This window comes from Calypte anna, chromosome 7, assembly GCF_003957555.1.
Source record: "Calypte anna isolate BGI_N300 chromosome 7, bCalAnn1_v1.p, whole genome shotgun sequence".
Taxonomy (NCBI): Eukaryota; Metazoa; Chordata; class Aves; order Apodiformes; family Trochilidae; genus Calypte; species Calypte anna.
The window spans coordinates 4187774-4213102 of NC_044253.1; the positions used below are offsets into that span (position 1 = coordinate 4187774).

Here is a 25329-nt window from a genome sequence, read left to right on the forward strand (position 1 = left end):
ATTATGGATACAGAACCATCATCACACACCTCATAATCACTTCTTCACCTGCCCATCTGGTGCAGACCTGTGGCTTGTTAGTGATGCACTCAGATAGAGGGAAATGTGCTTATCTAAAAAGAACAATTAAGCAGAAGCTCAAACGGCGCAGTTAGCGTGATTTGCGAAGAAATATGCAGTGGAGGAAAACAGACACAGCATCTTGCTGTCTGGAAAGGTGCATGCCATGCTTCTATGTTTGAAAAACTAAGAGGAAAATGGCAAGTCTTTTACTGAGGTGTACCAAAACATCACATTTTACAGGGTCCTGGAACCTTTCAGCATAGTATCGTCCATTTATCCACCACACAAGCACAGGCAAGACAAAAGTAAAGCAAGATTCACCCTCAATTCCCTATTGATAGGTCTAAATTCTGACCTAACAAAATCAGCTTGAGGCTCAAGATGTTGTTGGTTCATCACCTTAGACTCTCCTTAGGAGTTTAGTCATGGTTTCACAAAATTCATGCTTTTTCAGTGGAATTCAGGTTATGGTTTCATTGTAATCAAAACGTGAAGGCTTTTAATCATCAGTAAACCACCCCTAAAGTCAGAGAAAGAAAGGTAGAAAAATTATCACAGCATTGCCACTTTATGAAATTTGTTCTCCCTCTGGGTTCTCTTTGTAGTATTCCAATGTGAAACCCTTTCTGGCAGCAAAATCTACTGATTTTCTTCAATTCTGGGTTACTATGGATGTCTGAACAAGCAAAATCTCATTTACCTTTCAGGCACCGCACACACAACAATACATGTGCTATCAGTAGATGTCTGTTTTTTTCTTCACACAGTGAACCAAAGTCATCATTTCCACTGATATTCATGACAGTTTCTGAGCTGGGTCTACTACAGTTAAAGAAGAGAAGATATTTCCCAACACTGTTTATCTTGGTATATCTGACCTAGAACCAGAAAACTAAATAGATAATCACAGAATCTGCAGTAGCTCTTGTGTAATGGTCCTTGAGCTTACTTAACTGCATCAGGCATACGTTACTCCTGGGTAGGAAGATTCAGATTGTGCTTCCTTTCACTCTGTTCCATCCTATAAGATGTACAGGGAAAAGTAACTGGAGAGCTGTTTATTACTGATTTTTTTTCCTCAGGGCTTTCCCATATAATTTTTCCAGGCTAGAATTAAATTACAATTTTACAGAAAAAAAATCACCTAATTACCTTCTTTAATTTACAACTTGATATATATAGATATAAATATATAAACATTAAAATTTGAATGCAATGAATTCCACCTTGCTTAGCTTTAAAGATGCCTCACACGTCAACGTGCTGATGTTGCACCACCTACGTACTTGGAAATCAGTGGTTCCACTGAGACTTCCTAAAACACTGAAATGCAGCCTAAGAGCAGCTTACCTCCTCACTGACTGTATGAACTGCAATACTTGTATGTTAAAGAAACCATTTATTTTCCTGCTAAGGCATAAACTGGCCTATGAACAAGATTCTAGTTTAACAGCAACATCAAAGGGTCCCGATGAACAAGTAGACAGAGAGTGGATACTTCCACAGTTCCAAGCCCTGTGACAGTATTACACTGAGAAGATTAAAAAAAGGGTCTCCACATCCCACCAATTAATCTTTTTCTCCCAGAAATTTTGTTACTCTTCATAGAGACACTCTGTGAAAATCTCTGCATGCATGTAAGAAATAGATATAGATATGTAAGTCAATATTTGGTTAAGGACCTTTATACTCCCCAAGCCAAAACTGGTTTGTTTGATTAGTTGAGTAAGCCTGTTGTAGTAAGGCTGTCATAATTAAAAGAACAATAGGGTGCTTTTCAGGTCTGCTACTGATGTTTGAGCACACCATAGTTTTGAAGATATCATATAAGAATACAGTTAATTTTATCTCAAAATAAAAATAATACTGGAGTTCAGACTCATGATTTCCACAGGGGAAAACTTAGTGGAGCTCCATTCTCCAGTGGCATAAGAAGCACTGACACAAATCCTACATACATATGGATGATTTGTAGTAATCAGATATTCCAAGCCCTTACTTGAAAAATACATTGTAGAAAATATATATGCCCTTACTCAAAGCTCCAAAGACATATTTTGATTACTAAGTTCATTAAGAGTCTTGATTGCCTTTATATAAGAAAATTCACTAAACTGTTTGATGTTTGATGCCTTAATTCATAACCTAAATCCCAATCTGTAACCTACTCTTGCTCTTTCAAGTGTATACCTAGATCATATTCACAATCCCTTCAACAGATTTTACTCAATAAGGATTCAATTTCTGTTCTAAGTTGAAAAAAAATAATCATGATGTGACCCTTTCCTGTGACAATCATAAAGATTTTCAAGAAAAACTTTTTTTTTGCAAAATACTTGCAAATTCTGTTAAATTAATAAGTAGTGAATGATGATTGATGGTTTGCAGAAGTTAAACCAGCTACATGTGGCAGTGGCCAACACAATCTAAAAAAATTATAAATCTATTTTATCTACAGATTATTGATTGCCAAAATAGAATTCCAGTAGCTCAAGCTACCATTTATATGTATAAATTAATAGATGATCTCTTTTCTCTCCCTCCCTCACAATACTGTGGGGACAAAAAGGACAAAGAGTGAAGAACTCATGAAATTGCATTGTAAGGCTTTGTAGAATAAGTGTTAACTATAAAGTGCATTAACAATAGACACATTTTCCTTGTATATCAGAAAAACATTATCTCAAACCTCCCAGAAATTAATGGAAAATCACAGAAATGCTATTCAGAGGGAACACTGGAAGTGGTCTTGTTGTCTCTCTTGCAAAGTAGAAGTATTGCCAATGCTAGACCAGATGACTTGAAGTTTTCTCTATCCAAGTCATGAAAACCACCAAGGGCTGAGACCCTGCAACCATTCGAGCTCTCAGTTCTGGTGTTGTGTTACACTCCTACAAAAATAGTTTTCTTAATATCCAGTCTGAGCCTCACAAGGTGTAACTTGTGGCAATGAGTACACCAAGGGCTCCCATTTAACCTCCATTAGCTGGTGCTCCCAGGTTGTTTGCATTATAAACGTGTTCCTCCTCCAGTGAAATAAGTACAGATTTTTTCCTTCAGCTGTACCTTTTGAGTCTTCCATTGCTGCTACAGGGTACTGAACCATCTTAGATTAGAAGACTTCTACCATGTCTGTGCATGGTCACAGGGTTTCTAGACCTATAGTGATCCGGTGACGGAACAAAGGGAAATAAATGTTAAAACCATTTCCTATATTGAAGAAGCAGGTTAGGAGTTCTTCTTCTCTTTCTTAGACAGACAAAAGATATTTCTGGCAGAACTAGGTTTGTTTCCTTAAATTTTACTTTCCATATGCTCAGGATAGTTATTTAGTTTGTCTCTGGTACTGAGGTGGCCAACAATGCAGTGCTATTTCATCTAATGAAGAAAGAGAAGTACAAGGTATGAAAACCTTATTCTAAAAATGAACAAAGCAGATGGGATATGCAATTCTAACATAGTCCATTTGCATGTGTTTGTTGGTTGCTTTATTTTATTTTTTTTTTCCTTTTTTTAATTTTTTTTTTAAGTTCTAGTAGATTTATCTACATGAAAAGGTCTGCTTGCAGCAGAAAGGAAAACCAATTCTTCCAGCTTTAGGGCAGGAAAGTGCATAGCTGCTAAGGAAGAGGAGAGATTATGCACATAACATCCTCACCTCCTACATTTGGCAGCTCTCTCTGCTTGGAAGCTGTCACCCAAGGCATCCAGCCCAGGGTGTTCTAGTCCTCGATATCCTTGCACAGTCTCCCACTTCCTGGAGATGAACCAACACTTTGTGTTTGACTTCCCCCAGCAGCCTCAGTACATTATACTACTGCTTTCCTCATCTCCCTAGCTGGCAGTATCACAGACAGCTTATTTCAAGTTCCAACCCCCTGAGATCTGTAATATCACTATATTTAAAGGGTAAAGGGAGTAGTAAGAAGAGTAAGGACTCAAATGGCCCATGCACAGGTTAAAAAGGCCTCTCCTGACTACAGTCAGTGGGGAGAGAAAAGAAATGTTTTTCTAAGAAACTCTTCATGGTTGCACGATGGTCTGTAGGAAGAAACAACAGGCAATGCCATATTCTGGGTCACTGTATACAAGCACACAGGAAAAACTACAAAACACAAAGAAGCAAGTCAATAGACTTTCTCAAATCTCCACATAAACTATATATTTTTTTATAATACTTAAGTTCAAATTTAACTTTGAGGTCATAGGATGATGAATTCTGTAAGTAGATAATTAAAGTAACGTGCAAATAGAAAGGCTTTGCAATGCCTTTTGGTCAGTGCCCCATGTTTTGGGGAATAAAACAGTCTCTTCCCCCCATGAAATCCTGAGGAAAATTCTCCTGAATTTCTTTCAGTGCACACCTTGCCTTAACCAATTACAGGGTCAGGGTACATGAGGGTTCAAGATGCACACAGTTTGGTCTTTAACTTTTAATTATTCACAAGTCCTGGTGAGTAAATCCAGCAGGTGCCACACAAGGTACCTAGTAGATACCTTATTGGAAAAATATAGAGAAAGGAAAAAGTTTGTTGCATGTATAGCACATTGTATTTCCTCTGCATATGTCTATCTGGAGAAATATGAAAAAAACCCAAATCAAACCTAAACAAAACTATCCATGCCTATTCTTTGTGTGTAGAATGGTTTGGTTTGGAAGGAACCTTCAAGATCATCCAGTTCCAACCCCCCTGCATGGGCAGGGACACCTCCCACCAGCCCAGGTTGCTCCAAGCCCCATCCAACCTGGGCTTGGACCCTTCCAGGCAGGGGCAGCCACAACCTCCCTGGGCAGCCTGTGCCAGTGTCTCACCACCCTCATGCTAAATAATTTCCTCCTAATAGCTAACCTAAATCTCCCCTCTTCTAGTTTAAAACCATTGCCCCTAGTCCTACCTCTGCATACCCTTGTAAAAAGTCCCTATTTAGCTTTGTTTTGGCCCACGAGTAATCAACTTACAATTTTGCAAGTGCCAATAGACTTTGCTGTCTCTGCAGCTCCCTCCAAGCATTAGCCTGAGTCACAAAAAATATCTTCCAGTGATTGATTATAGTAAAAGGGCTGTTGAAGAGCATGTGTGAGAAGAGCACCACACCACCCTCACAAGGCCCTTGGAGCATGCCTTGAGCATTGATATTTAAAAAAAAGAGGAGAAATAACCCTGAGTGACTGTGTTACTGTAGTAATTTCTTCCAAGCATCTATGGATATCTATATCTTCCCTCCTTTCCTTCTCATTTTAGAATTCCAAACACTTTGTCTTTTTTAAAAATTATTATCAGTTCGTGGGTTTATGGCTGGAGAGGTTATTTTATAGAACATGAGGGAGGGATAACTACTTTATTTTGGGAGAATCTAGATCTCTTGATTTACTTTTGCAACCACAGAACAAATTGACAAAGCAGAAAAGTAAATGCAAACAAAGAAGACAGCAGCCAGTGCCACTGGGTCCTGTGGGAGTTTCCAAATTGCTAAAAGCTGTCACCATAGCCTGAAGTATCAAGTGTGAGGCACATGCTGTTGTTAGTTGTTAAATTTAGTGCCACTAAGGGCTACTCCTAAAAACAACCCAAACAAAAACATCCTACCAGTGTCTAAAGCAGTCAGCATCTAAAGCAGATAGTAGTGAGTGATTTCCCTGTGAAGGAAAAGTACTAAGATGTTTTCTATCCAAAGTATCATGAGACAAAAGGACTTGTCATGAAAATCAGAATATCTCAAAAATTCAAAGTAGTCTTTCTGTCCCAGCAGAAACCATGGGGCATTTTTGATGGGCAGTTGAGTTTATGATATATTTTCTCCTCTTTGCCCCGTTTCATCTGAAAATGTGCATGAAAATTTAACTGTAACATATTGCAGGTTTTCTGATTAATAATTTTATATCCAACAACATATCTGAGGGTTGTGACCAAAAACATCTTAGGACCGAGGATGTGGTTTTGTGGCCCCACTACAGACAAGAAAGCAAATAACCCACAGAATATTAACTTTATTAGAATGAAAAGATTGGATGTTGCATCTCAGGATCTTCAGTTTATACACTGAAAATGCTAAACATGCTCATTCCTGTGTGCCTGAGGTGCCTGATATTTGAGGAAAAGCTCTCAACAGACAGAGAGAAGTGTTGAGATTTTCAGTGAAACTGAAACCCTCTCAAGGTACAGGCATGAGAGGCAGAAGAAGAAACAGCAAAAGCAATAAACCTGATACTGTGGGACACGGTGAACACTGTGTGTGAGAAGGGTGAGAACAACCCTTGTCCAGAGTCAGAAGTGTCTGTAAATCAAAGTGTAAGTATAAAACACATACGTCCCCCACCACCAGGACCCAGCCAAGCAGTGCCAGCTGCACGATGGAGGCACTCAGGAAGTCTAGGATTCCTCAAACATCTGCTGGTGCCATTAAGAATGAGAAGTAAATCCACACTGGCATTACTTGAGATTTATTTTTCCACATTAACCCCAGCAACAACTGCCAAGTTTTTTTACTTGCTCGCCACACAAGTAACCACTGAGTGGCATAAGAATGGGAGCCAGATGAAAAATATACGTAGAAAAATCAGCATTAGGGTAAATTAATAGAACCCAGTGAGTGGCCAATGAAATAAAGAGAGTTACAGGGGGAAGGAAGGCTGCAGCAAATGCATTCAGACTTCTCTTAAACTACTGGCATGTTGTTGTTTCTACAGTATCTTTCTAAGTTTTGGGTCCATTCGGAACAGGAGAAGACATCTGTCCATCTCACTAATTTGTTTGTTCTTATTCTGCTGAAAATTGAAGTTAAGTAGCCACCACCATTCAGAGGAGCTGAAGAACAAGAACAAAATTTCTTTGTGCAGTGCCAGGTAAACAAAGCATAAGAGTATCCTGTCCACTTCCCAGAGCATTGCAGCTTCTCCTCTCTTACTCTGTTTCCTCCTGATATCCTTCTAAGCTCCTTCTGTCCAGAGAACCTCAGAAGTTCATGCAGAGAGTGGTACACTGATTACAAGAGCTTGATTACAAATACATGAAATGATGCAGAAAGAGAAGAAGGACTTGAGTCACTTGTTTTCCTATAATATGGTCTCTGTAATGCTGAGCCGACAGCAACATTCAAAAAAAGTTAATTCTTAAAACATAAATATCACTAAAAATAGTACTAATAATCCTTCTGCTGTATGATCAAGTTTTGTTCAAAGCAGAGAAAGGCTCCTGGGTCTGTCATGGGGATCTCCCAGCTGTATCATGTCTTACAGTTTCAGTAACACCTAAGCATCCTATCTCCTTGGTGCTTGTTTCTAGGTCACCCTGGTTTCTTTATGCATCATGAGTTAGAGTTTCATAATAATTTTTTCAGCTCAAGTCTGAATACAAACTCTGTCTTTTGTGTTCCTGGTCTTCACTCCTCCTTTCTCCTTGTCTCCTTGCCTCTTTTGTGATTTTTTTGTAACCTTGAAACTTTTAACCATATTTAAGAGCCTACAGCCCTTTGTTTCATGTTACAAGAGAAATGCTTTTCTGGGAAAAGTGGCACAGACACCCAGTTTATTTTTTTAAACAAAACAAAACTAAAGAACAACAAAAAAACCCACCCAACAAACTCCATTTCATGTTGCCTGAAGGATGCAAGCAACGTTAGGTAGAAATCATTAATGAGATAACTGATTATAATGATCCCAAAATATTTCTTGTACAACATAATATTCACTGAACAGATACCAAACTGCATTTTTAAATTGTAGAAGAAAATTCCCTTGATTAAAATCAATACAGCATTTTATCTGTGAATGCTTATTTATGGTGCCTTTATAGCTTGTTCTTTATAAAATCTGAGTAAATTGATTAGTTCTGTAAGGAATCTATCAAGTTATACAAAGTTTCTTGCCACCTTTGCAGCCTGCATAACGCAAAACCTGTGTATTTACTTTCAAGCTATACATAAGTACAGACATCAATGCTTGCAATACTCATTTTCTTCCTCTATAGCAGAGTAGGACAAAAAGAAGGCTACAAAATCATACTAAAGTCACAATAAAAATTGATTTCTTTCACTTTCATTTTAGGTTTTTTTTTTTCCTCCTGGTCTGGACGACAACAGTTAGAGCTGCTCACCTATAAGCATCCTAAAGTCTGTGGGTTTTACCAAGATGTTTTAGAGAAGACCTCAGACAAGAGCTACTGCTCAGACCTTTCTTCATCTGTGTGTGCTATTGACTCACTTAATCTAAGTCACTGTGGCAAAGTCAAGCACCAAATATACCCTTTGCCATGATATGAAGGTGACAGAAATGGTGTCGTACTGTGTCTTGCCACCCACCAAAGCCAGAGCTGTGACATAGCCACACCACAGCTACTGCTCTGTTGGCAGTAGGAACGATGAAGCAGCAATAGTCACAGCTTCTGCCTTTCAACATCATCCCAAACTAAGGATTCTGGCCCCTGGATTCACACTATTTTTGAGCCAATTCACTCAAACTAAACTATCTCCTATTTCTATTCATATGCTACTACAGAACTCTGTAGGTTTCAGAACATCACTATAAGCAATTGGGGTGTACATTAAAGAACATACAGAGAAAATTCAGTGTTTTCACCAGTTATTCTCATCACATCTAGGAGCAGAAAGAGGAAACACCGCTCAGCTGCAGCAACAACAAGTTGATGTTGGTGAATTAAGTAAAGTAGTCTGATGATGCTATTGATTAAATTAATCCACTTGACTGCAAGTGGATTCAGCATTCCCTTCTTGAATGAGATGAAGATATGGCTGGATACTCATCTATTGCTGGTTAAGCAAGTAAAAGTGACTCCAAAGAACCAGTCCTTGGAAAGCTCCATTTAAGACTCACTTTTCCTAATTGGTTCAGGCATTTGCCTTGCATCAGATTTCTTATAAGGGTTGCGTCATTGCCACATTCCAGTTGTACCCTTATCAAGCAGGATGTATGTTTTTAGCCAAGAACCTAAAAGTTATATCAACTTAAATGAAATCTCACGTTTCATTTCTGCATATGAAATGCTTGTTTGGATAAGCTACAGGATTTCATTCCAAATCTCTGAGATCTAGAGAAAAGTACTTTAAATGTATATACAAATATACAAATCAAAATCAATAATCTAGATGAAAAACCTCACTCAAGGGACAGACATTTCCATGGAGCTGGTAAAAGAGTAGCTATCAAGAAGATGGATCAAGCAAATTAAAAAGACATGTTGCTGTAATTTAGTATCACATGGAAACATTCCAGAATGAACTTACCTTGGAAATAAATTGTTTAAATGACACTAATTGTAGTTTCAATCATGGTTATATTAGTATTTTTTAATAATAACCCTATTCAGGGATGAATTTCACACAGATAAAGAGTTTGTTCAATGCTAATCACAGGACTTTGTGTGTTTACCTCCTTGTTGCTACAAAGCCCAGGCATTCACAACTTCCTTCTTGCCTAATGGAACAGGATTGTCTAATTTAATTAAAAGACACAGAGAAGGAAATTAAAAAGATGACATTTTAAGGGCCTATCTTGTATGGCTGATGTTGTAATTGAGAAAGGAAAGGAAAGGATCTTATCTAGGTTTGAAAGAGCACAGTTCTTCATGTACAGTCTTCCCCTTGGGACCTTGATTAAAGCCAAGGTCTACTAAACTTACCATAAACTCGATATTTATTTTGATTGCCAAAAAAAAGATGATAAAAGAGCAAGTTTTTTGAATCAGTTACAGCATATAGATCCTAAAGGAATTAACAAAGATCTAATCAAAGACATAATTTTGGCCAATGATTCATAGAATCATATCATAGAATCATAGAATAGGCTGGGTTGGAAGGGACCTCAGAGATCATCGAGTCCAACCCTTGATCAACTACCACCACAGTCACTAGACCATGGCACTGAGTGCCATATCGAGTCGCTTTTTAAATGTCTCCAGGGACGAAGAGTCCACCACCTCCCCAGGCAGCCCGTTCCAATGTCTGATCACCCTTTCTGTGAAAAAATTCTTTCTAATAGCCAATCTGAACTTCCCCCGGCACAATTTAAGACCCTGCCCTCTTGTCTTACTGAGAGTTGCCTGGGAAAAGAGACCAACCCCTGCCTGGCTCCATCCTCCTTTCAGGTAGTTGTAGAGAGCAATGAGGTCTCCCCTGAGCCTCCTCTTCCTCAGGCTGAACAGCCCCAGCTCCCTCAGCCTCTCCTCATAGGATCTGTGTTCGACTCCCTTCACCAGCTTGGTTGCCCTCCTTTGGACCTGTTCAAGGACCTCAATAATTATTATATTATTATACCAATTAAATTAACAGGGCTTCTAACATGTCTTCCACTCAATCTGTGAGTAGTTGCTGGGCTGGGATCATGGTCAATTATTGGGAAACAAAAGTGACCAAAAAGGAATTTTTTTCTACATTTTTAAAACAAAAGCATCAGGGCAGCTCCTGTAAGGAACACGACAAACATGAACCTCCTTCTTCAGAATGCCCACCTGCCCAACCAACAATGGAATTGTGATCATACACAGAGAACTTATTTTAACTAAATCTGGTTTGTAACCACTACCATGTGCTACAATCAGAAGCCATGCACAAAATTTTAAAATGTTTTAAATCCTTAGGCTCAGCAAAGAAGAAAACCTTGTAGAAAAAGTCAACTTGTGCTAAACTTGTGCTTCTTTTGCCTCTTGGCTCACCTCACTGACTTAACTGAAATACATCATTTTATATCACACTGCTATAGTCAAAATCTAATGAAATAGGATATCATCATAGCTATTACCCACATCCATTAATTAATTACTTTTTCCTCAGTATCCCTTCTATACATAACCCTCGATTTAACTTAAAACATTTTAAGAATGTTACCATAGAGGCCAAGAAAAAATTACTTTGTAGAGACAAAATCTGTTGAAATACATTTCTAGTTTAAAATCTCAAAGGATTTTTTTTTCTCCTTGCATTGTAACACAGAAAAGTGTCCATAAAAAAGAACATTTAACCATATAATGTACATTGACTTGTAGAGCTATTTTTTTCTTAGCATCTAGGAAGTAGAAATAGTCTAAATGACAAAAAAAAAAAAAAAAAAAAAAAAAAAATTATGTGCTCTTTCCCATAACTGCAACCATTACTTAAATTAGGACTATATTGAATTTAAGTAATACTGACCTAAAATATAGATATGAAAACTCACATCAAGTTTTTTGTCCCTGAATCCACAGATACCAGGCACTAAGCAAGTTACCCACCAGAGGACATCTTAATTTGGAGATGCTCTTGGATCCCAGATGGTGATGTGAACTACAAGGGGTGTTGCAGTAACAAAGCAGACATGTTATCTACGTGGGGGGTGGGATTATCCAGGATAACCTGATGGATTTCTCCAATTTATAACCACTACCACATCAGGTATTTCCACAAGTAAATCAACAAAATCACATAGACATCAGTACATTTTAAATGCCTACTATTATTCTATTATTCTGAACCTCCTAAACACACAACTGCCTTTGAGGTTTATTCACCTGGAGTTTTCCCTGACCTCTGCTTGGCTGTAATTGAAGAACTCAATTTATATTGCTAAAAAATACTTACATTATTGTCTGCCTACCTTGGTTCTACTAATAATTTGGCTTTAAAAATCCTATAAAGTTAGAGATGAAGGCATCTAGGAAAAGTTGGTCAAATGTGGAGAAGAAATTCATAATATGCCATATTATCTTCCTATCTCTGTAAATCTTACTGGTTTGTGTAATCCATACTCTGTGATAAACCTTTGAATGATTTAATTTTAGGTTTTTCCATATGTAGGTTAAACTGTATGTATCACATCATTTACTCCTTTTGTATGCATGCTGAACTGTAAAACATTTAATAATATATATGGGAAGTAAGCCAACTCTGACTGGCATAGAAACCCTGGAGATTGGTGAATAATATATAAAACCATTTCTTCTCTGTTAGTAGCATGAGTCCTTATTGAGTCCTGTGCTGAGATATCAATTTAGGAATTCACTCTGTCAATAAAAATTAAAAAAAAAAAAAAAAAAAAATCTTTCTTAAACTTTCCACTAGCCTTTAAAAAAACAAAAAACCTCCCTGAAAACAACAAACCATCAAAAAAACCAACCAACCAACATAAAAGAAAAAAACAAACAATAAGAGGAGAAATAAAAACTTCCAAGTCTGAAATAAGACCTTTTCTTACATCTCCTTGGGGGGAATCAAAGGCTGACAGTCTGAATGTGCAGCATGCAAGAATCACAATATGGAAATCATGCCAAAATGTTTAAAAACATAAAAATAACAGATAAATAAGTAAATGGAATCTGCTGTCTAATGCAATAACTTGGCACCAAGTCAATTTTAATCTTTCAACTTTTTTAATTTATGCAACAAAGGGTTCTGAAAGTATCATAGAGAAATTATTTTTACCCATGGAGAAGAAATTAAAGAATTTGGGATTCAGGTAGACACCTTCTACTAATCCCTTGTTACTAGGAGCACTGTGATATCAGAAACCTTTTAATGACTATTGATGAGCACAAGAAAGGTTGGAATTAAAAAAAAATGGAGAATTTAACTCTGTTTTGAAGCCAGAGTTACTGAAAACTTCCATAGTAATTCCTGGTTTACTGTACTCAGAAGAGTAAGAGTGAAGCTAATTTCCAAAACTAGGAAGAAAACAACAACTGTCTTAACCTCCCCTGTTTGCTTTTCTCCTGAAAACTCTTGAAGTAATCACAGTATTTTCCCTTTCAATCAAGGAAAATAAAAGGAAAGATGTTAGAGCAGAGGCCAAGCCCAAACTCACGTAGCCACCTCAGGAATTTTCTGCTATCACTCCTTTGTGGGCACATTGTGCTGGAGAAAACAGTGATGGGAACCTGCAAAGTATTACATCAAGATGGGAATCTGGGGCCATTTACAGAAGCACAGGTAGTTTTTAATAATTTTGATTTTTCACTAAAAAAGAAAAAAAGCAAACTAGGATGGATGCTGCCATATTAATGTAACATAAGCAGCCTAACATCTCTCTGTCAGGCTGTTTTTCATCTCAAAGTGTACTTTTCCTAATTTAGTTGTACTCTCTTTTTCTCAGTTCAATGGAATTTCTGTAGGAACCCCAGGGCCAGAGCCATGAGGAAAGTCTCTCATTACAGGGCCAGGCTATGGAGAAGTCTAACAGGGGCAATAACAGCCTCAGTACAGAGGTTGGGGATCATGAGCATCCCCAGCACTGTCCATTGCCAAGTGACAGGGAATACCTGAATAAAAGAAAGGGTTTGGAAAAAAAATATGGTCCCTATGGCTTTCTGTGTCAAAGACAACAACTGGCACAATTTTCTTTTAGCCATCTATCAAGTGGAGGGGGGATTAGCCTTTGAATTTCTGAGTAAGAAAGCAGGGAGTATTGAGAAAAGTGGGAAATCTGAAAACACTAAGTAAAGCAATCCCATTTGCCTGGAATTAGCAAAATTAGCAAAATATAATATTATATTTATATATAATAATATAATATATGTAATAATACAATATATAATAATATAATATATATCTAATATATAATATATAATATTAGAAATATATTATATGTATATAATATATATAATATCATATTATATAATTAGTAAATAAAATAAATTCAGTCCTGCCATTGGAAGTATCAAAATAAAAAGCCAAAGAAAAGGAAAGAAGAGGAAGCGGATGGCGAAGTCAAAATCTTCCAAACATAAATCAACATCTCAACAACAGTGTGTGAGCTGCCCATCCAGCAGCAAATGGAACAGCAGTTAAAAAGGCCAATTAGTCTGAAGAAGGACGTGCAGAAGGATCAAGGGAGGTGGGTGAGGTATGTAATATCAGATACAGAGGGGAATGGAAAGATTACAGGATGAAGTTGAGAGTGTAAAAAAATGATAAGAAAAGCAAAGGTGGAGAATGAAAGGAAGATTGCACGAGATGATAAAGATAAATAAGAAGACATTTTTCAAGAACATATAGTTCCAAGAGGTCAGTGAGGAAGACAGAAGGTCCTCTAAGAGATGGCATGGGTAATTTATTGACAGCAGAGGTAGACGCTGATAAAAAGAAAAAAAAGAAAAAATGAATTCTTTGCCTCACTGTTCACAAAGCAAGCTGGGGGCAACACAGCAGAAATAGACGTACTGCACATTTCCCAGGGGATGAAAAAGACACACTGAAGGAAATTAAATCACTGTAGAATAGGTGATTGCCTATAGTTTGACAATGCTCTGGACAGGCAGGGCTCTGAAGACTGCCATGTGTAAAGAGAAAATCTTTATTACAATATACCTAAAAGCCTGTTTTGAAAGCAACAACCACATCAAAACAGCGGGCCAAATTTTGGCCCAGTGCTTATGAGCAGCTCAGTGTGGATGAAGGGGATCTACCTGAATGCACAGGGGCAGAGACAAATTAATGGTGGGAAGCCATTTAAATGAACTAATCCACTGTCTTTGAAATCAAATCAGGTGCTACTGAAATGAGCCACGATAGGTATCAGAAAAGTTCCAACAGCAGGCAAGCAAATTCATCATCAACAACCTGAGTAAAGCTGAAGTCCAAACCACACCCCTCTTTCTCTTCCAAATAATCCTATTAATTTAAATTTAATTATTCACACCAGTAAGGCAAGGAAGGAATAAAATTTTCTTTTTGTTCATCGCATTTAATAACCTAATTTCATTCTGTTCTCAGGCATTAAAAGAAAGAAAGAAAAAAAAATCCAACCCAAAACCCCACAATAAATCTGAAGAGGTACACAGAAGTGCACACACACAAGGCTTGGTTGTGGCCCCCCCAGCTCTGCAGCTCCTCTCCAGCACAGGGAGCTGCTGGCTCTGGCCCTGGAAAAGGGACAAGTTGCAAAAATTCTGAAGCCCAAACCACTTCATTTCATAAATCAGTTAAGGAGCTGAGTGAAAATAATGCCATTGTTTATCGCATCACTAACAAACCTAAGTGCTTAAAGGCAAGGAAATTAATATTAAGGACATTCATAAATCTCACAGAAAACATATATTATACCAATTTACAACAGCTGAGAATCCGGCCTTTTATTCTTCCTCGATATAAAATATATACATGTTGTCTCATTCAACAGAGTAATCTTAATTCTAACCTAAAAATAAACCTTATCCTGTATCAGTGCAATTTCATATGCACAAATCTTTCAGAAGGAATTTCAATTAAGTTAACATTATGTATGCACCCATTACTGGCACTCTGTGATTGGTCTCTGACAGAAAGAAATGGACATACACACTTCTAATATACTGCAAATGAGCAATGTTATATATTTTTCTATTATTCTTTACAAATAAATAACGTTTTCAAATGTAAGTGATTTTAACTTTCACTTGGTTAATCCATTAACTGGAGTTTCCAAATAATATCCTTTAGAAAAATACAGGGTTTTGGACAAAGAAAAAAATATATTGAAAATCCCAAGGGGCCAATGGTCAGAGTTAAGGGTATGGTGTTTACATAAATTAAGCATGTCTTTATGCTTGATCAGAATATAACTTTAACTGTGTTCCAACTAAAATGGATTATGTAATTAACTATTCCTTTTTAAAATTACTTTACCTCTTTAAATGGTATGATAGATAAGTTTCACAGAACCTATAAATGATTTATGAGATATATTTTATTTTATTAATAAAATGCTTAGCGAGAGCTTAATCTCTCAAAATTTAATACAGTGATGCATGTGCTTTAAATTAAGTCCATGGTTAAATACTTTGTTGCATCTTGGTGCAAAGGTTCACCTTGCAAGACTGAGTCCACATTTATGATTTGAGCAAATCATAAATTGTTATACATCACATGCACAAACAAACAAACACACACAGAGAGGAAGATTTGTGCATATTCACTATATTTGTGTAATCTTTGTATATGACATTCCCTTTTTTCCCAGATATTTACATTAAACAGATGGCATACCCTTTTCTGCAGTTGACCACAATTTGGCTGTTTACTAAATATTTTTTGAAATTATAGATTTTTGAGGATCACTGTCTTGATTTAGAATAGATTTAAATATTTAGAAAAACAGTTCATGCTGTGATTATTATAAGCAACTGTTATTTTTCCTGTGCACGGGCATCATGCATATCATTACATATTAGATAGCTTTTAATATATAATACTACAGCTAATATTCACCCAGTATGAAGTTAATTAAATAATTAACTGAATTGATCATCATCACACTGTTAGCTAAAATTCCAGCTAGATGTATATTTTTAAAAAATCCAGTTTCACTCAGTGGCTTGCTTAGGAAAAATATTTTTCTCTCCCAGCCCTGAATATAAGCATTCTTTAAAAAAAAAAATAAATAAATTCAACAGCTTCATGCAATAAAAAGAAAAGCAAGTTCAGTTTAAATAAGTCTCTTTTTTCCCAACTAGTATATTAAATGTGGCTTTTAATTATTGGTTTTGCTTATTTTTGAAGATTTTTTTTGTATTTAGATGGCACACACATTTTCAATCATGTCTTAATTACTTTTAAAAATGCTGCACTGGCTTAGGGACAAGACAGATAACTTGTTAAGCATTTGAAATTTCTGAGCTGTTTTCTCAGTTCTGGCAGTCAATACCCAAGTCCAGATTGTAACCTCCTTTCTGCCTCCAAAGCCTGCCTTGGCTGCGTGTCCAGTGAGGGATTATGGATTTAGCAAGGAAGGTAAGTGTGACTACAAGCATTGGCTCACCATCTGCTCCCCAGCAGAGTTTGGGCCAACCTGCATAGCCTGCAGCAAGACCAGGGCACTGTTCTCCAGCCAGCCCTTTCCAACCTGGCTCAAGAAACACATCACATTCAGTCAGATGATTAGGTCTAAGTAGTCCATATGTAACAGAATATTTTTCCTAAATACCAAAATGAAAACAAAATGAATGCCATTTTTTTTTTATATTCTCCTTACTCGATACATCAAGTTTTACACAAATAAATACTCTCTTAAGGTTTATGCAAATTATAGAAAAATAAAACTATGCATTATTTAGCAGTTCTCCTATTTCAAGATCTAACAGACTTTATTCACAGCATGTTTTTCCCTAGTTTATGTTGGCCTTCTTTTCTGATTCTACTTTTTAATTCATCTTTTTAAATTATTCCTTTTTAAATCATTATCTTATGTGACTGCATAGATTTTCATGTACTAATCTATTATTAATTTTTTTTTACTATAGTCAACTTAATCTTAAATTGTTTAAATCTCTTTTAAGTGTAAACACTTGAACATGGACAGTTTTTAGAAAGATGATGCTCCTTAACATTTTGGAGCATTTCTATTTGTAGCTCGTAACCTTATTCAAAAAGTTCTTACTAAATATGTTCTCTTCTATTATAGGTACTTTTGACAGAATTATCAAGTACCACATGTGACAGGCAATAGCACTGGTTAAGGGAAGGGGAAAAAAAAAACAGCACACATATTGAGTGGGGGATACATTTTGTGTTACTGAAAAATATGTTTGTATTTTACATTAAAACCTGACATCTGCTTGGTGAATATAAATCTAGATTAATACGCCCCCCCCCTCCCTCCCTCTCCTTTTACTCATTCAGTTTTCTTTATGCTGATTCAGGTTAAGATTTTTTTATTTTTGTGAGCAGCTACAAAGAATGCTGTTAAAACTAGCATTTTACTTCCTCCAGAACAGCACTGAACATGAAAATAAGCTGAACAAACATCTTGCCCTTTTTACTTAAACTGTTGTCTGCCCGACTGCTGAATGCACATAGAAAACAATCTAAAATTGTATAACCCATAATAGACTATATTAAATTACAACATTGGTCAGTAATGGAAACTTATTCCCAGATATGAATTATTTACAGCCCATTTAAGTAATCCATATTCAGGTGTGGCAATGGAAAAAAAAAAAAAAAAAAAAAAAAAAGAAGGAAAAAAAGTGCAACATAAATCTTTAATGCTGACCGGTTGAGAGAGCAGAGCTGAGGATTACAGACATTTTAAAGGGAAGAAGAGGAAAAAAAAAAAAAGGAAGAAACCACCACCTAAACGAATTGATAGAGCCTGTTCAGTGGCTTACTGCACCAGCGTGCTAATAAATTGACGGATGGCATGTCAGGGGTATGAGCTGAAATTCCAGCATTTCTAACCAGGGTGGGTTCAAACATCAATGTACCAAAATAAAGAGTTTCTGAACCTTGATGTCACAGGACATAGGCTGTGCCTCATTTACAGGATCCTGTAGGTGCCGGGCATATGTTATTGCTACAGAAAAATCAACACTTTTTGCTTCAACTCCGTAACTGCATTAGTAATTTTTCAAAGCCTCTCTCAATGTATATTCATTTTCCTACAAGCTGTCATTTTTTACTTTTCTATAGTTTCTATTTACATTCTTTCATCCTCCAGCCATCACAGTCTGATGTAAACCTATACAGCTCTCACATAGCCACTGTCCCAATTTCCCTGCGAGAGATACCGGGCATTCCTCACCAAAGCAGGAATTAAAAACACAAATACTGGGAAATGTCGTAAGGTACAATTTTGTTGTTGCCAGTGTTGTTTCCCCCCCAAAAAAAAAAAAAAAAAAAAATTTAAAAATCAGACAGCTTGGGCACTCCTTCAAAACACAGTAGCACAGTAGCAAAAAAGATCATGGTGGGGAAAAAGCTCTCACGACCGCAATTTCTTTTGTTTCCTGGAGCAGTACCTATATTAATTCATCTTACAAAGATCATTGCTCAAGAACTAAATTTTGCATACATTAGAGAGTGGAATTAGCATCGCTCTGTGTACAACGTTCCAGGCTAACTTCTCTCCAAGCAACCATTAAAGGTCATGTTTTGACGACTGAATGGCATGTCGGCACCTTGGTTCCCCAGAGAGGCATTCCCCAGGTACATGCAAAAGGTTATTAAATTACCTTCCAAGCAACACTATCTCCTCGGATGAAAATAATTACAGGCTTTTAGAGGCATCAGAATGCTTTCTATTTTTTTTAAATAAGATGAAGATGCAGTACCTAATGACCATTTTTGTGTGTGAGTCATAGAGCCTGTCAGTGGTGACAGGACAAATGAGCATAATGGCATAGCTTAAAGGGGAAAGGTTCATTTTAAATAGTGACAAATAATATTTAAATGGCATTGTTGGAGACCCATCATGCTTGTAAAATGTAGTTTGTATCTCTTCTTCATCCTTTAATTTCATCACTGTCAAACGGTATTAGCTGTTAACATGCAACATCAGGTGCAGATATAATTTTTAACTATTAAATGTGCCTATAATAACTAAACAATGCATCTTGATTGTTCATATATTTTGTGAAAGAATAAATAACATATTTTATAATTCACAATTTGCTCTGCGAAACCGTTTTGCTGCACGGTGGGCACCTATGGAAAAGGAGGATGAGGGGAATAAGAATGGTTTAAAATATGATATCTCAAACAAATTTCTTCTGGATAACATGCTGATGTGGAAACGACTGTCTTTTTATAGTAATGTAATTCACAGGTTTGAAGAGCCACAGGCAAGATCGTGAGATACAGTAAATTGGTCAAAACAGACCTGGGCAAACCAGTCCAGGCACATATATGCTGAATACACTTCAATAAAAGCAGTTGACAAACTTAGTCACCCTTACAATTTGGCCCTAATAGAAAATGTTTTGAGCCTGAAGCCTCTCAGCTCTCGTGCAGTGGCTCAGGGCACAAACACAAAAATGTTTATTACAAAACATTGAACACCAATCATTCAGCAATATGCTGCAGACCTGAATTCTCCAGCACAAATGCAAACACAAAACTTTGAAAAGTTATTCAAAAGTCAATCCTGTACTTGTTGAAATGACTGAAGCGAACGTAAAGTCCCAACATGGCAGGTAATAAAAAGACAATAGAATACACTTGGCTGTGAAATCCCAACTTCTGGAAGTCCAACTTTCAGAAAAAGGCTTCTAATTTTTAAAATGATTTTTTTTTTTTTTCTCCACAGCTTCATCATGTTTATTGCTATATTATTTTCAGATTGCTTTCCGCCAAAAATGTAGACAGTTTAGGTACCTTTGAGTTGTTAAAAGTTATAGCCAATTTTCTGAAAAATTATACCAGCTAAAAACACAACATTAAATATTTACCCTGCTGGATGTTAAAAAACGCTTACAATGAAAAATGTTCACATATTGACTATTCAAAATGGCCTTCACTTTGAAATTGTGAAATGGAAGGGATTGCAGATGTACAAGAATAAATATAAAAACAAATGAGTTGACTTGAAGTGTTGCCGGCTTTCATAAACATGCTACTGCAATAACATGTGACATTAATATTTAATTACAAAAGCACTGCTGCAAAATCTTTGAAATTAATGTTTTGCAAAATTAACATTCAGTGCACAGAAGCAAAGTCGTTCCAGGCGCGACTGTGATTAACAATGCCATTCACTTTACATATTATATTAATATATTATTCAAGCTAAGAATTAACACCTCCTAATTTAAATAAGGTGCTACATATCATGATGAGCTAAAATGCTTTTTCTTAAAATGGCCCATCTGATTTTTAGCAATCTGTGTTTATCATTTAATATTTTGTTATTGAATACTGTTCTCTGGAAAAAAACTCCTTGTACTTTAATTTCGAGACGAAGAGATCTCATTACACCAGTGCCGTAAGATTCGAGGATTACTGAGCCAGGGGAGCCCTGTTTTCTTTGCTTGTCTACCTCCTCTTTTATTCCTGGGCATCAAGTTTCTCATTCCCCACCTCAAGTGCCTCTAGTTTTCCCCATGACTTCAAAAAAAGCTGAGCATTTTCTTGCCTAAATCCTTGGCTGGATCTTCGACTGCTATAGAGGATTATAAATTCTTTTACAGCTACATTGATTTACATCAGCTGATGATATAGCTCATATTGCCAGCATTATCACGTTGCTAGTACATTTTGGGGACGGTGATTTCTTGCTGCTCTGCATTCTGTGCTGTTTCTCGTGTGTTGTAGGAGGGTAAAGACAAACCAAGGGCTCAGGGGAGGTGGTGAGTCTAACGCTCTGCCTATCTCACACAGAGCTTGCTCACCCTCCAGCTCTTACTTTTTAGCATAGCGGGGATCAGGCTTGTATTGAATTCTCTGTGTTTTGAACTACAGAGGAGTAAAACTTCTGGTGGGACGTGGCTAAGCAATCAGGCCTGGAGGACTTTAAATGGGTTGACATATTCTCCAGCAGGTCAGACAAACCAGTTATTTTTGTTTGAGGGAAATACTGACAAGACAGATGGGTACATCACTTCGGTTTAACCACACAGAACTTCATTTGCCATCTTTAATCTACTGCAATTGTTTGGTTTTCTTATTTCTAAAGCAGTGCAGAAATATATTTCAATGTTATTACTCACATAACCATTTTTTAAAGACCAGCAGCCTTTCAGTAAGCAAAAGCCCATGATCTATTGCCTTGTATCAATAGGGACTAATTCATTGTCTATAATTTCACTTCATTAATTATAGAGATTAGTTGCAACACACAAGGATCAAGAACTACTTGGTGTAAATTATGTCTGCAGAACTTAAGCATCTGTGTTTAGCTATCAAACCTCCCTTATTGTTAAATGAAACCCAGGAGCCTACATATCTCCTCTTCAAAATTATCCCATAAGCACCAAATAACATCCCCTCCAAAAACAACCTGACAAAACTCAGTCTTATTTACATGTTTTCACTGGTGAATGTTCATTAGGTTCATTAGTAGAATTGTTGGGAGTTCTTGAAGATGTTATCTAAAAAATATTCGTGTTTAAGTGAATGAGAATTCAGATCTAGATGAATAACAAAAAAAAAAAAAAAAACAAACAAAAACAAAAAAATTAAATGAGGAAAATCTAAAACTATACCTTTATATTGAGCTAAAGAGAAGCAAAAGGAGTCCAATTGCTGTCTAACTGCACGAGGGCCTTCTGGATCTGCAGTCCCTTATTGGCATGCAAGCAAACTACAAACTACCTTCTCTGGAAGGGAAAGACTAAAAATTGATCCACTGTTTTTTTACATGTGCTCAAATGATCCCTCTTTGTTTTATGACAATACCATGAAAGCTATACCCTACATCATTTGTTTTACAGACCAGTATACAGTATGAAATAATGACAAGTTATTGTTTTAATGGTAGCTTAATAAAAAATAGAGATCCCAGTTTTAATATTTTAACAAAAAAACCCCAAAACCCTCGGTGTTCACAACAGAATAGTGTAATAATTCATCTAGTGTTATCAAATGTTTTTCTGAAGTCACCCTATTTAAAGGCCTGCTTTAATACTGGACAGCAAAATCTGTACAAACAGAAACAACTAAATTTCCAACTCAAAAACAGGTGGTGGAGAATTTCTGAGTGTCTACCTCCCTGAAATCCTCATGCCCCACACCTACAGAAAAGTTATTATCATAAAACATTGTAGGAATCAATTAGAAACAGAGAGACTTTTAGAAACTGTACATATGGCATCCAAGTCTACAGTAGAATCTCCTTCTATTTGAATTAAACATGGCATTTCAAAATAAATTAAGAGAACACAAAGGAGATGAAAGTGGGAATAACTTATGACCTTCTTGAAAAATATTATTATTTCTTCTGTATGGTGAATATTTTCAGTGCCAAACCCTGACATCAAAATACAGATATATAATGGTTAACTTCTGATAAAGTTGATGTCTACCTATTCAAACAAGCACACAGAGTCTTTTGAAATTCTACATTTAGTTGGAAAAAGTGGGGGACAATCATTCTCATTAGGATGATCTTTCAGTGGCCAATCATCACAGCAAGAGCTGAGAAAAAACGTGAAGACAACTCTGAAATCAAAAGTGTTCCACATCATTTGTGCTCATTGGACTCCATGGGCCTGACTTTCCTTTGCTTTTTGAGAACCTCAGATCAACTTAGGAGATGGGGGTTGTATTTTTCTTGAAGACTACATTGGTCTCATCACTTTCATTATAGTTTTGTCTTCATGAAGAACACAGAAACACCCAGGTAGTGAGGTGTAACCTTGATCTTCACAACAATCAACACACACACATTTTTAGAGTGCATTAGCTCATTTAGTAAAAAAATCCAATTCCTCTACTAATCTGTAAAGGCTGTGAAAACAAAGTGCACTGTGTATAAATATATAAAATGTGTGTATATATATATATACACACACTGTAGAATGAGCTCTGCAGGTCCTGACACATATGGATCATTAAATGCAGCCAGTCCATCTCAGGGCTGTGTCCTCCAAGCTCTATAAAGAGCAATAAGGACTTGTCCTTGATTTGCTGCAGTGCAGTGATCCAAAAAGACTTTTTTTCTTTATTTCAGGCCCTGTACAAAGCTATCACACTCATTTTTTGTTGCAATCCTCCCCTTAAGCATACGACAGCCAGACAACACTTTGCTCAGTGCTCAAAGCCCCAGCCCACCTTACAGCAGGCTGCCACCCCATCCCTGCTGTAGAAGCACAGCCAGGCTTTGCAGAACAAGTCCTCATGATCTTCCAGAGAAATGTATATTCTATCTAGCCATCCTTCCACAACTACCACATTTTTTAACTACCTCTAGCTTAGCTGCACTAAGCCAAACCTCCCAGCACCAGCCACCATAAAGAAATATAACTCTGCAACTGGTTGACAGCACACAAGTAGCTCCGAATAATCCTTTGCTAGATTATTGCAGGTAGACTGTAAACAAACAAAAAAAAGGCACAGGAATCAGTACATCCTATCCCCTAGCATTTTTACATTAATTCTCCCTCACAGTAGGTTCAAAACTGAACCAAAAGGCTTTTCTGTCTTCACCAACCATTAGACAGCAATTTAGACTGCATGGACACCCAGCACTTCAAATTTCTGAGCAGAATTAATCTCTGAATTAACATTATTCCTGTTTAGTGAGGTTAAACCTTTACATGCTGAAGTGAGGATCTTAACTGCATATGATATCAGTCATAAAATGAGACCCATGCAATTCACAACCTGTTAAGTGGAAGTAAGAGATGAAAACTGGGCTCGTTCAGGTGGGAGTCACCATTGTTCTTTTTTTCCTTCGGTTTAGCACTGACTGCTCAAAATCCTGCTTTCTGTGGACACCCATAGTCACTACAGGTACATCAGCAGAAGTTTAAGTAAATTCTTGCTGATTTACAGCAAAAGCATTGGAGCCCCATGTCAAAGCCCCCATTGCTTTTTAGTGAAAGAGGACTTGCCCCATTATTAATAGGGTGATCCAGATTGTCTTTTACTTACTCTACCATTGGATTTCCTAGGTGGATTGGCTTAAGTGGACCTGCTCTATATTTTTGATCACTATAAAATCATAGAATTTGGCCTAAGGCAAAGGAATTTTAACCTACAGGCTTTATTTTAGACCCTTAAAGCCCCTAAATACCAACATTGCAGCAAACAAAGACACAAGCACTCAGTGAGAAATAGAACAAATTGTGTCTTTTCTGTAGGAACCAGCAATGATACATGAAACAAAGAAAGCCCACAGTGCCCACAGATATTATAAACAGTGCAATGCAATAACCACTACACTACAAAGAAAGAACTAAACAAAAAAAAAAGCCAGAAATATCCTTAGACCTGAGGGAGGGGGAGGGGGTGAGTCTGAAGGCAGTAAAAGTAAAATTCAGAGGAGTGTATATTATTGATAACTAAAATGATGACCTCTCTGGTCTTGCATGTTTTGTGATGTAACCTGTGATTTCTGCCAAGCACTTATAACAGTTCTCATCACAACATGAACTGATAGTGTGATATGTTAACATCACCACCAATGTACGCCAGCATTACACTTTTCTTTCTTCAGTTAGACAGCTTTCCTTCAGGCCATCAGACACTGGAGGTCTGTATAAAAATGTACCTCCTCAAAAGCAAGCAAATCATCATGAGTTTTAGCACATTTAAATCAATTCTACAGAAAGGAGCTTACTGAGTCTTGTTTTTTAATTGCAATTGGGCTGACACGACAAAGTTCAGATCCAAATCCAGATTTTTGAATTGTTTAAAGCTCAGTGACGTCTACGTTTTCTGTCTCTTTCAGACCTATCTATAAATAACATGCAGTAAAAGAAAGGAGATAAAACCTAAGAATTTTAATATCCTGTTTTGCCATTTTTCTTTATCCTTTTCTAATATCAGATAACCTAATAATACAACATATAATAAATATTTAAGGGGAAATAGCAATGAATCTGCATTGTGCTTTCTGAAGTCTCTTCTTGAAAGGCTGATTACTCACAAATT

General features: G+C 36.8%; 1 protein-coding gene and 1 long non-coding RNA gene across 2 annotated transcripts in view; one reads left to right on the forward strand and one right to left on the reverse strand.

Annotated features, from left to right (window-relative positions):
* Positions 1 to 11700, forward strand: part of LOC115598590 — a 43227-nt gene extending 31527 nt beyond the window's left edge. The window contains exon 3 of the long non-coding RNA XR_003987758.1: positions 11259 to 11700. This is a non-coding gene — a long non-coding RNA (uncharacterized LOC115598590). The remainder of the gene's footprint in view (positions 1 to 11258) is intronic.
* ARHGAP15 (Rho GTPase activating protein 15) overlaps positions 1 to 25329 on the reverse strand; it is a 310817-nt gene that overhangs the window by 184874 nt on the left and 100614 nt on the right. The window lies entirely within an intron of this gene.